General features: G+C 39.8%; 1 protein-coding gene across 1 annotated transcript in view; it reads right to left on the bottom strand.

Moving 5' to 3' along the window:
- Positions 1-12,322, bottom strand: part of SHISA9 (shisa family member 9) — a 184,943-nt gene that overhangs the window by 121,722 nt on the left and 50,899 nt on the right. The window lies entirely within an intron of this gene.

The following is a 12,322-nucleotide window of genomic DNA, read 5'->3' as shown; positions in this document are numbered from 1 at the left end:
TGGTTGTTAAAAAACAAGAACAGAAGATTTAGACTGGCTGAAAAAATTAAATATATGGTCGTATATTAAATGTTGCAGGTACAGTTGAGATTTCAGTTGTATGAAACCAACCAAAAGTTCTGAATCATCAAAACCCACAACATTACAGACCATTCAAAAGTCATATTTTTTTTCTTTCAAAATGTGTGCTTATAGCCAAAAGACATTAATTAAATCAGAATAATTAATTTCTCTAATCTTTGTTATACTGTATAAATTTGAGGGGGAGCATTGAAAGGGGGAAAATAACAAGCCTCGTCCCAATGCAATATGACAACCTCAAATTCACTGGAGCCATCCTGATGCCTATATTATCACTTCCATTTCCCTGCTCGCTTTAATTACCCAAGTAGTCCCATCAGTACATCTACTTCCAAACACGTTGCGGTGCCTCCTCCTACTCTGCAGAGCCTCTCGCTGCTGCTGTGGTGCTACGTTCAACTCAGCATGGCAGAGCCTTACAGCGCCGGCTGGATCTAGCTTTGTAAATACGAAGTGACAAAGCTGTAATGCAGAGTGCTGCATTGTCTCAGTACCACACTGTGATGGGAGTACATAAAAATATGTCTATAATATTTCACTGTTATTAACAAAATCTTTAGACTTTCTAGTTATTTTGGATATGTCAGTCTTTGAGTTCCTAACTCAAAATTCTTAAAAAAGCCATGACTTTTAGAACTTTACGGAGGAAAAAAAAAAAGGGTTTCAAAGTGCTTCAGATTCAGGACATCTAATTTTTTTTTAATCTTAAACCAATACTATCTCTTCCCTGCCATATGCATCTAAAAGCATACAGTTATCCTCCTGCGTCACAGTCTGTACTTCTGTACTCAAGAATAAACAGTGGGAGTTGGTTAGGAATGTGTACTAGGAAGGCCTGGTGCTACACCACTGTTTTTCAATAAGCACTTCGATTTGCTTCTGCCTGACAGTAGGACTCCTCTCTTTTGCTGTCTTTCTGCAGTTAACTAAATTTCTTTCAGGCCAGTAACTGTCTTCAGATTTTAACAGGCTGATAGGATGAGGTGAAGAGAAAGAAGAAGTCATCCTGTAACATTGCTGATCCAGGGAACAAGTGGATCATCTAAGCAGGGGGAAAGATAAGTAGGGAAGAATCTTATAGGTAAATGATGCAGTGGGATTTGAAAATTAAGGGAGATGAAGAGGATCTACCTGGATTGAGGGAAAGATGAGAAAAAGACAGAAAACCTATTTTAGAGAACCAACATTAGAGCAAATAACTAGGCCGCTGACTAAGCCTTGGCCTGAGGTTAGGTAAGGGAACAGGATGTGGAAAATTACTGGACATTACATGAGAAAGTGCTGAACATGATTGAGAAGAGTGAGAAAATTACTAAAGTTGCAGATAGCACCATGCAGGATGGCTGTGTTTCACAGGTGGTTGAGGGGGAGTTTTGTGAGAAACGGAACAGAAGACCCAACCTCACAGATAGTTGGGGAGGTGTTCTGGAGACCTTTGGAGGAGTAACATCTTGCAAGGCACTGAGGTAACTGCATCACTATGACCACAAAAAGCTGAGATTGTCTAGGTAAGGGTACCAGAATTGGCAGATTTGGGATGGATGTAGCAAAACTAGGAGCAGTGCGGAAAAACGTTATTAGGTGGGAGGACAGCAGGGCAGAGGAAGTGAGTGGTAAAAAGGCAGGAAATGAAAAAGATATATTAAGGTACACAAACCATAGGATCGGGGCAGTCTGGGGTATCTGTTGGGCAGCCCTGCAGTTGACAGCCATAGCTGGAGCAAGACAATAAAACAAACCCACCCTTCTGACCATATCACACAAGCAAAACCTGCTCCTGCATTAGTGGGTGCCATGGGACCACCCCCGAGATCAGATGGCCATCCTGGTGTCACCTTGTCAGTGCCCTGTCCAGGCCTGCCAGCATCCACAGCTGCCCGTCGCTCCCTAACAACAGCATGACCGACCAAACTAAAAAACCTTCTGCATTTAACCTGCAAAATCATCACTGACTTAAAAAAAAAATCCCTAAATCCTATTAATAGTGGTAAAATGTTTTTGCGAAAGTGGTTTTTTTTTTGTTTTTTTTTTTTTTGCATAGAAGAAATATGTGAACATTGAACATTTAGAATTCTTTCCTAAAGACAGAATTGTGTCCTTACTGCCCACAGGATATGTAGTTTTTACCAAGAATAATAGTAATTGTAACCATTCATTTAAAAATGTTAAAACTCCCCACAAAGGAAAATTATTTCACACAAGCATTAAAAGAGACCTATGGGGCTTAAAGGAACAGTCCTGTTTTTCATGGTTCACTACATTCACTGTTCTCTATTTCTCTTACCTGTACGGCCGTTTCAGACAATATTTTGGTACCTTTAACAAACTGGGTAGCTGTGAAGACCTCATGCCTTTCTTTGGACTTCTCATCTCTGTACCTCTTGTTTTCTTAAGTCAAATGAATGATTGCATAATCCTGTATAGTGGTACAGACTTAAAAATATCACCCAGGATCATCCTGCTTTTCATTGTGTCTGTGTAGGCTGAAGAATTCTGCCTTTGACATTGTATGTAAAAGATTTATTTCTGTCATCTGAGCATGCCATATATACAGATTCCTCGTGAAACCTCCATGCCTGGTTAAATTTGTAACAATATCTCAGACTGTGAAGTACCTGACACATCAACCAGATACTTATTGTCTTTAATGAAAATTTATTTTTTATACTGTCATGTTATAAACCTGAAGGTTCAGATTCCAGCAGCCTCTGAGTACCACTTTTTCCCTCATAAAGAATCTGCTCAAATTAAATAATTGTTTCTCAGGAGGGGGCAGAGAGGAGCAAGCACAAGTGCAAGCAGGTTTATTTTTTCTGCTACATCAAGCCCTCCTTAATTATATGAAAACTGACAGTTATCACAATTCAGAGTAATAGTTTTCAACGTAGAAATGACATAAAGGTGTAAACTTCCTATGGTGGTGATCGCAGGGTCATACAGAAAGGATGCAGTTAGTCATGCGGCTTCTTCCAGGCACAAGAAGGAATTCATACAAGTTTCTAGGCAGGGCTACGGGCAGAGGGGCAGGTGGCAATGTTTGTGGGGGACTGATGTACCAGGAGGCCTGAGGAGGTGTGCTACGTGTGTTCTGGGTATCTCAAAAATCAACTAGAAGCAATGGAACTTGAATCCTGCTCCCATCCCCACCATTCCCTGCCCCTCCAATGCACTCAGCCGAAATGTGACTGGCTTTCCATAATTTCATTTCTACAATTTTGCTCTTAGCATTATTAGGCAGTAATCATAAATTCTCAGAGGAATTTTAAATATTACAGAATATTCCTCTAGGTGATGTGTTTATGTGCTCTTTTCTGCTCTTTTTACAATAAGGAATGGGTTGCTTTGTCTATGGTGAGAAGAACTTAGGTCAGGTTCAGAGTTTCACTGCTTATCGTTTGTGTTCCCCACAGTTCTGCTTCAAGGTGCTGTCCCAGTCTTCTCTTCTGCGCTGGAATAGCAGATGAGGAAAAAGATGTGGGCACGCTAGATTTAGGATACCAGTAAATCTTCATGTGCCACAACTGTGGAAAACATGTCTTTCATTAGGTAGTATAGTGTTTGTAAATACAGATAAAGTGTTTTGCAGCTGGAAAGGGGGAAATACCAGTGTTGCTATGGAAAGTGTTTGAAAGACTTTCTCTGCACTATTGTTCTGGACAGACATATCAAAATGTTGAATTCAAAACACGGGAAATGCAGAGAAGGCATTCCCAAAAGAACAGGCATAAGAAGTCTATTCTGTGAGAGAAGTTAAACAGTTTAGCTCATTTAGTTCAACAAAAGAAGGCTGAGAGTAGATACAATTACTCTTGGAAAGTACATCTGCAAAGTAAATACCACAGAGGAAGAAGGGACAGCACGAAACCAGTTGTTTGTAAACTGACAACAGATAAATTAGAAGAAGATTTGTAGCTAGCAGAGAAGTTAGGCTGTGGAACAACCTCACGGTAGTGTCAGAGACAGATACATGTTCAGATGGACTTCAGCACTGAAGGTCCAGCAGCATGTGGGCACCGACTCATCCCGTTTCTTTCACTCAGCTTTCTGTAAAACCATGCTGACTCCATAGTTTCAACTGGGTCTTAACCACAGCAAAATTTTTATCAAATGGCTTGTATTCTCAGTTTTGAAGTTCATTAATTCTAAATCTCTTCGAAGGGAACAGAAGAAAAGTTTCTCACTTTGCCATCTGAATCGCAAGTATTGCATCAGGAGTGCATGTCCCATCTTTTAGAGAGAAGAAAAACTAAGAAGTTGGAACTTAAAAATTTGGCACTAGAGAATCTGATTTTTTTGAAAGATAGCAGAGGAGAGTGTTCATGTTTTAATTGTCTAGCTTAGGCTTATAGCCAAGCTTTAAACCTGTGAAAATAAGTGGATATAATAAAATATGTGACAAAACTGCAGTGGTTACAGTACCATAATTCTATAGAAAATGTGATCCATTATGTTAATGAAAATGAAATATGTATTTTTCCTTGCAATATAGATGTTTTCCATAACCTTATTTTCTCAGTAATCAAGATATGAGGTTCAATAAGACCAAGTGCATGGTCCTGCCCCTGGGCTGAGGCAAGCCCCCAGTATCAGTACAGACTGGGGGACGAAGCGATTGAGCACAGCCCTGCCAAGAAAGACTTGGGGGTTCCACAAAGGTGATCAGAAGGCTGGAGCACCTCTCCTATGAGCACAGGCTGAGAGAGTTGGGCTGTTGAGCCTGGAGAAGAGAAGGCTCTGGGGAGACCTTAGAGCAGCCTTCCAGCACCTAAAGGGGGCTTATAAGAAAGACTGGGACGAACTTCTTAACAGGGCCTGTTGTGATAGGATAAGGGGTAATGGTTTTAAACTAAAAGAGGGTAGATTCGGACTGGACATAAGGAAAAAATTTTTACACTGAGGGTGGTGGAATATTGGCCCAGGTTGCCCAGAGAGGCGGTGGATGCCCCATCTCTGGAAACATTCCAGGCCAGGTTGGCCGGGGCTCTGAGCAACCTGATCTGGTTGGAGATGTCCCTGCTCCTTGCAGGGGGGTTGGACTGGATGGGCTTTAAAGGTCTCTTCCAATCCAAACCATTCTGTGATACTATGACATGTGCACAGTGTAAACTGAGTGAAATGTGTGATTAGAGATAATTTAAGATATATATTTCACTTAAGAGAAAAACATGAATAGATAATTAACTATAGACCAAGTTCAGTACTGTGTCTAAGAAATGTGTTATTTCTAATGAGACTATTATATTGCCAGAGACACTATTGTAGTTCATTAGTGGAAAAACTTCAAAGTGTTAATAATGAAAGCATATTAATAAAAATATGAGTCACAAAGTAAAGAAAAACTGAAAGGCTGTGACAAACAACAAAACCTTCTGATGTCACCACCTATTCTGCTGAGGTATCAAATATACTGTCATAACTACATGTAGAAACATTTCAAAGTTTGCAAAATCATCACTTAAAAATTGGAAAGTGCTGAAATTCAGGATTGTCTATGTAGCTGTACTTGTATTCCTCATGTATACGCATTTCTTAATTTCTCAGCACTTCTTCCATAGGACCTTTGCCTTTTTAAGTGCCAAGGGTGAAGAGTTCTCAAAAAAAGCTGTTCAGCACCTTCTGATACACTTTTTATGCTGTATGTGGCACGAGTCTTACTTGTTTTCTCACTGCTCAAACCATCTCGGAAGAGAAATAGTTCCCACATAGACTTTTATGTCTCATTTATCACTACTGTCTCTGAGGGCTTCATGATGACTAATTAATTTAGCTTCACAAACTCTTGTGAGGTAAGGGCTGGCATTTAATTGAGGCAGAGAGAGATGAAGGTCAAAAGTATCCCGTAACTTGGAGGTGCACTATTGAGATGCTCTGAACATGGTGTTTAGAACAATAAAGCTCTTTATGTTCAAATTACAAATCATTATTTATCTCAGTTGCAATAAATAGTACTCAGCATTCCTGTCAATCAGAATCTAAACTCAGCACAGACACCTAGAAAATAAGAAATGAACGGCTATGAAAAATTTGGTTTAAGTGCCTTGCTTAATGCGAGGAGGACAGGAAACCTTTGACAGATGCAGAGCTATAATGTGATTTTCTGAGGCAGCATTTAACATCTGGGACGTGTTTTCTTTTCTAGCTACTCCCCTGCCTCATTTTCAAAGATCACCACCTCGAAGTTCAAGAATGGTCCATTTCTGTGAGCAGGAAATCAAGCAAAGGCAGCAGGAGGCCTGCATGGATGAACAAGGAGTTCCTGACTAACCTCAACCATAGAGGAAATGCATGCAAGATATGGCAGCAGAGACAGGTGACCCAGGAGGAAAACAGAGACACTGTCCAAGCTTGCAGGGGTGGGATTAGGAAAGCCAAAGCCCACCTAGAATTGAATCTGATGAGTAACATGAAGGGCAACCAGGGAGACTTCTACGAGTATATCAGCATGGAAGGAAAATAAGAAAAAATATGGGCACAGTGCTGAATAGGGCTGGGGCCCTGGGGACAAAGGACATGGAAAAGCCTGCTGCACTCAATAACCTTCTTTGCCTCAGTCTTTACTGATAACACTGTCCTTTGAGAATCCCAGGTCCCTGAGACCACTGGGAAGGTCTGGAGCAAAGACGACTCACCCTTGGTCGAAGAGGATCGGGTTAGGGATCATTTAAACAAACTGGACATACACAAGTCCATAGGACCTAACAGGCTGTACCCACAAGTGCCAAATGAGCAGCTGATGTGCAAAGCCACTATCTATTGTCTTTGAAAGACCATGGTAATCAGGAGAGGTTCCCGAGGACTGGAAGAAGGTAAATGTCACTTCTCTCTTCAAGAAGGAGGATCCAGGGAACTACAGGCTAGTTAGCCTCACCGCGATCCATGGGAAGGTAATGGAGCAAGTCCTTCTGGAAACCACTTCCAAGGCTTGTTCTGTCCTGTCTCTCCAAAAGTTTCTGCTTCCTTATCCAGTTCTATTCTATCTCTGTCAGCTCACTTTTTAAAACTCCAGTTTAAACTCATCTCTGTCATTCACTTTAATGCAGACCTCACTGGTCGGTATAGTACCTTCCTCCATCCTCCTTCTCTGAGCTGTCTTTCCCCTTTCCAGTAACTGCCTCCCAGGTTAGTCTCCTTCCGTTGGGTTCCCACTTTTCTCCATTCCCACTGTCACTTCCTAGGCTCTTCTCCCACCTATTTGCTGATATAGACTAAATGTTTTTAAAGGCTAAATGACTCTGCCTGAAACTTTCTCTAGCTAAAAATAAGTAGCCTGAAGCAGATAGCACAGAAAATACAGCTCACGTGGTTGATGTTTCTCAGTGATTGCAACTGAAAACATGTTCTTACAAAGCAGTGTTAAGCAACTTTAATAAGAGACAGACCTAATAACATGCCAATAGCATATCTCATTAAAAATGTCCAGGATTCCCAAATGCTATCCCAAATAGCTGATGTCCATTATGGCACAAAATAGCATGTATAGTAACCATCCATTAAAGGATCTGATAAAAAAGTAGGAATGTTACCAGGAAATACATAAAAATACTTAATGAATATGTTAAGTAGTCAAAGATTTAAACTATAATATGCTTAATTAATCTTCTTTAATTCAAATGACCAAGATATTGAAAACCAAAATGTGCAAACAAATACTGCCCAAAAATTAATAACACAGAGTGACGTTTTGCCTGCAGAAGCACACACAAATCCCACTGATGTCCGCGCATCGTTCCTAGAGGCCATTATTTTGAGCTCATGTCTGCAGTCATAAAGTTGCACTAGCAGTCTGTTTGTGTGAAGAAAATTAACTACCAACCTAACGAATATAAATGACTCTATTAAAAATTTTTAGAGAGTGTTTGTGAAAGCAATAAATGAATTCAAGAAAAATCATAAAGCTACAATTATTTTGTGAAAAGAAGACAGTAAATTTATAGTTTATATTATTTCCATGGTACTGTTCACATGTATACACATATATAAATAATAAATGCTGTGTTAGTGGCAAAAGAAGATTTTTAGGATGTTGTTCAATAGCTGACAAGGATGAAATCAACTGAAACGTATTTTTAACCAGAGGATAAATCCTGTTTGAAGGCTTTACAAAGGAACTTTATAAATTTAGACCAAAAGCCTGGATTTATTTTATGTACTCTAGACCTCACTTTGGCCTCTGATCAGAGGAAAACAGGTGTAAATCTGGAATATCTACTTTGAAGCCAACTAAGGCTTTCAGAATTTATGCTCCTAAATCCAAGAGAAGAATTTAACCCAAGGGCCCAAAGCCAGCTTTATTGAGCAAGAGACATTTGGTCTGGCTGCAGGGGGGAGAGGCTGTGGCAGCTGGCCAGCTTATGTCCCAAAGAAGTGATGTCAGGCTAGTCAGCAGATCCCTTTGGGCATCGGACATGATGGGAAATAGCCAGACTTTTTTCTGAATGAGAACTGTTAGAGAGAGCCAGCTGGCATATATTTCAGAAGGCTCAGGGGAGATGGCCACCACCTAAAAGTGCCTTACTGGTTGTTGGCCTCTTGTTTCAGGGCTGCTGTGACTTGCTCTTAATCCTTATTCTTTCTGTAACATAATACAGTTTAATTTATGACCACAAAAAGTGCAACAAGAGAGGAAAAAGATGAAAAATATTATGCTAAATACAACCAGCCATGTAGTTGAAAATGTAAACATCAAACTATTCCCTAGATATGTAATTACAGGCAGCTTCAAAGAGGGAGAGGCACATTTTTAGCAAATACATCGTATTTTGTATATGCTGCTTTTGCCGGAAGGAAAGTCTGGTTTTCTACAGGAGCACAGCAAACTGCTTTTAAAGGGATCATCAACCAGAGTTTGTGGTTGATCACTTGGAGGTCCCATGAGACACACAGAGGCATGGCATAGAAAAGAATATAAAAATACAAAAGCAAATGTTGCACATCTTATGCATGCACTCTTCTCCTTCCCAAGACCCTGAAGGATAGCATGCACTGAGGTGGTGGGTAACAGGAGGAGCCATCCTCTGAAACATTCCTCCTTCCTAGCTCTATGAAATTAGTGCTGGAAGAAACATCAGGAGGAAATAGTTCTGCTTCTACTCCATGCTGTCAGTATTATACAGGGAGCTAGAAAGGCTGTGCTGGATGGCTGATTTAATAGCACCAACTGTTAATAAATGCCCTTAAAAGGCTCCCATCCCACCCACTGCTGCAGTCCCCTCTTCTGGGAGCTGCACTGTGCTGCTGTACGTCTCCTCCTTCAGCCTCTGCTCTGAATCAGATCCCAAAGTTCTGTCTCCGGAGACACACGCATGGAAGCCCTGCCTCACATGAATCCCCACGTCTTTCTCCATGCATTTGGACTACACTGCCAGAACCAGCTGATAGTTTTTCACGAGCACATTCTCCTTCACAGGGTGCAGAGTTAACTGAGGTGCCCACTGCTCCTGCTGAGCCCAGCGAGCGCTGCGGAGTGGCCTCTCTCTGTGGAAGCTCCAGTATTTGCAGCCTGAAATTTTCTTTCAAACTCTGACTCATTGCCTCCTTCTAATGGCCTTAATCCTCTCCCATTGGAAGGGAAAGGCATTCTGTAAGGTGGGCTGTTAGGACTTCCTCCATCAGTTTGTAAAATCTTTAGCATAGCATTACTAGCAGGCATCATCTGTTATTCAGAGCTCTGGTAGAGGAAAAGTAGGAGGGCAACAGCTGGTTCACTGTCCCAGTTTGCTCTCTCAGGCAACTGCCTGCTGTGGCTGTTCCATGTAAGAACCATCTAAAAGCAAGCACTGATGAAAGGTTTCCTGAAAATCCCTGGCATTTTTTTAATCATTGTTTTATTTTCTAAAACATTTTTCAGCTCAAATAAAAAAGCCCAAGAAGATCAATACTGACTGAAATGCCTGACTTGTGTGCTTTTTCTTAACAGCTTTCACTTTCTGAACCACGTTAGCCCGTTCATGGGGAAGAACAGCTCCTTCTTCAGTGGGCATTCTTTGTACCAGCTAAAAAGATACCTTGGCCAAAAGATGCTGAGGAATAGATCTAGTAGAGTCTTTGTGAGTGGAAAGAATATTTTTATAGTTCCAATTTACAAATTAAAAGATTTCTTATCTAACTTTTCTAAACTTTTTTCTTAGATAAATAAAAAAAAAAAGCCAGAATGCCAGTAAGGATACAATTCAAAAATCTGGTAGCATAAGGATGAGCTGAGACCAACTCTCATTTTACATTTCTGATAAGGGAATCAGATTATTTTTTATTATTACCCCAAGACATTAGTTGTACTAAGTGTAAGTTTTACTAGCAGATAAAATCAGTAACTACAAATAAACCACAGGGCTGAAAGGCAGAAAACTGTAGAGGTGATGAATGAAAAAGTCTAATGTTATGTGAGAGAATTCAGTGCTAGCTATATTAAAAATTCATCTTGCTAAAATATAGATTTTTTTTTTAAATATTCAGCGTAAATTAATGTGAAACTATATGTAATAGTTGACTAAAATCTCTGCTTTCTTTTACAAGTCCATTGTCATGTAAACAGAAAAACATACAGGAAAGAAATCTAACAACATAGGATAACAAAAGACTCTTACAGTAACATATAAACATAGATTGTTTCATTCAATGTGCCTAAATGTAATGTCATTTTTATGTAATATTTGCTATTTAGCAATTTTTTTGTTGTTGATTGAGGAATCGGTTAATTATTTCCCAGTAGCTGAAAGGCTAACACTCATCAGATGATTCATGAGTTGGAAAATAAAGTCTTGTTCTTTCCTTATGCCACACAATGTTTGATAGCCAGAGTCCCTTCTATGAGAATTTAATGAGAAATATTTTTAAGCAGTTATTTTGCTCATCAGGTTTTTCAGCCTCTCTTTATGCTGAGTGAAGCCTTAGCTCCCCTCTAGGGCTGAATTCAAAGCCCACTGTAGTCACTGCAACGACTCACTTTGACTGTAACAGGGCGCAGACAAGAGCCCACGAGGATCGTGGGGATGAAGAAACCCTGTTGCTTCAACTGCAGCTTAGGGGACACTACTCATACAGGGACACTGTCTTGCATTCACTTAGAAAGGGTACAGCATGTACTTCCTTAGTGCCCATAAAACTCTCCTATCTGCTTCATCTTACAGAACAGCGGAGGAAGAATAATGTTCTGAACGCGGGGCTGAGAAGCAGCAGAGCTGTGCCAGGGCTGTAAGTGCTCCTGGTTCTTTCTCAAAGAGCCATGCGAGGCAAGGAATACATTACCTGACCCCATCCCTTCTTCTGTCCTGCAGGTAAAACGAATCAATTTCTTTACCAAACTACAGATTAACACCAAAGTGCAGATTAACAATTCAGTAAAAAGAAAACAGTGATTCATATGACTAAAACATGAGTTAAACATGTCCACATTCCTTGCACTCCTGCTTTGCATTGTTTGACTGCATTTGCTTAATAACACTCCCTAGTACTTAAAAAATCTACAAGGGATAAGATATATACACCTATTATTATGCTAAAGAGGCAAAACAGCATAGTAGCAAAAAGTGTAAGACGTTCTGTTACGTGTCATTTTGAAAACAAGCCTAATGTAATGCAATACATGAACTGCCTTTTAGAACAGCTGGAATCTCCTGCTCTACTAATTCTCCTTTTGTGAGGAACTGGATTTAAGACACAGTTTTTAAGAAAGAGCTGCTGTCAGAAAGAGTTGTTCTTCAGCTAAATTAACATGGAAACACATACAGTTATTCTTACCATAAAACAGCCTTCTCTGGCATGTATGTCCTTTGAACCAGTTAAACGTTAAGCCAACAACACAGGAACTAAAATTAAATACATTTTTCCTTTTTTGTTTTTGTTCTTAAAGGGAAAATACAGAAAATATTTTAAATACAACACATTCATACAAATAGAAATCTACATGTTCTTTACATTGTTGATGAAATTATTTTTAAAATTACACCTATATGTGCTCTAATTTGGTCAAATATGTATGTTTTATGCATAAATTCTCAGTTTCCAAATCTTCCCACTACTCAGAATGGGGGTATGGAGTCCATGTTGGTAGCAGAATGTTCCTTGAATAAAGACTCTAAAAGTCAGATAAAACAGCCCAAACAATTGGGATATTATCTTACCTCTACAGTGCAGATTTGTTTTCATATAACTTTTATAAATATATTTCAACTCATACTGATTTTTTTCTCCTATTGTACCTTGGTTTTGTCAATCTACTCCCTCCCAGGATCTCTCAAGTCTC

This window comes from Chlamydotis macqueenii, chromosome 15 (assembly GCF_036417535.1).
Source record: "Chlamydotis macqueenii isolate bChlMac1 chromosome 15, bChlMac1.mat, whole genome shotgun sequence".
Classification (NCBI taxonomy): domain Eukaryota; kingdom Metazoa; phylum Chordata; class Aves; order Otidiformes; family Otididae; genus Chlamydotis; species Chlamydotis macqueenii.
This window is presented reverse-complemented; position numbering and strand designations above follow the sequence as displayed.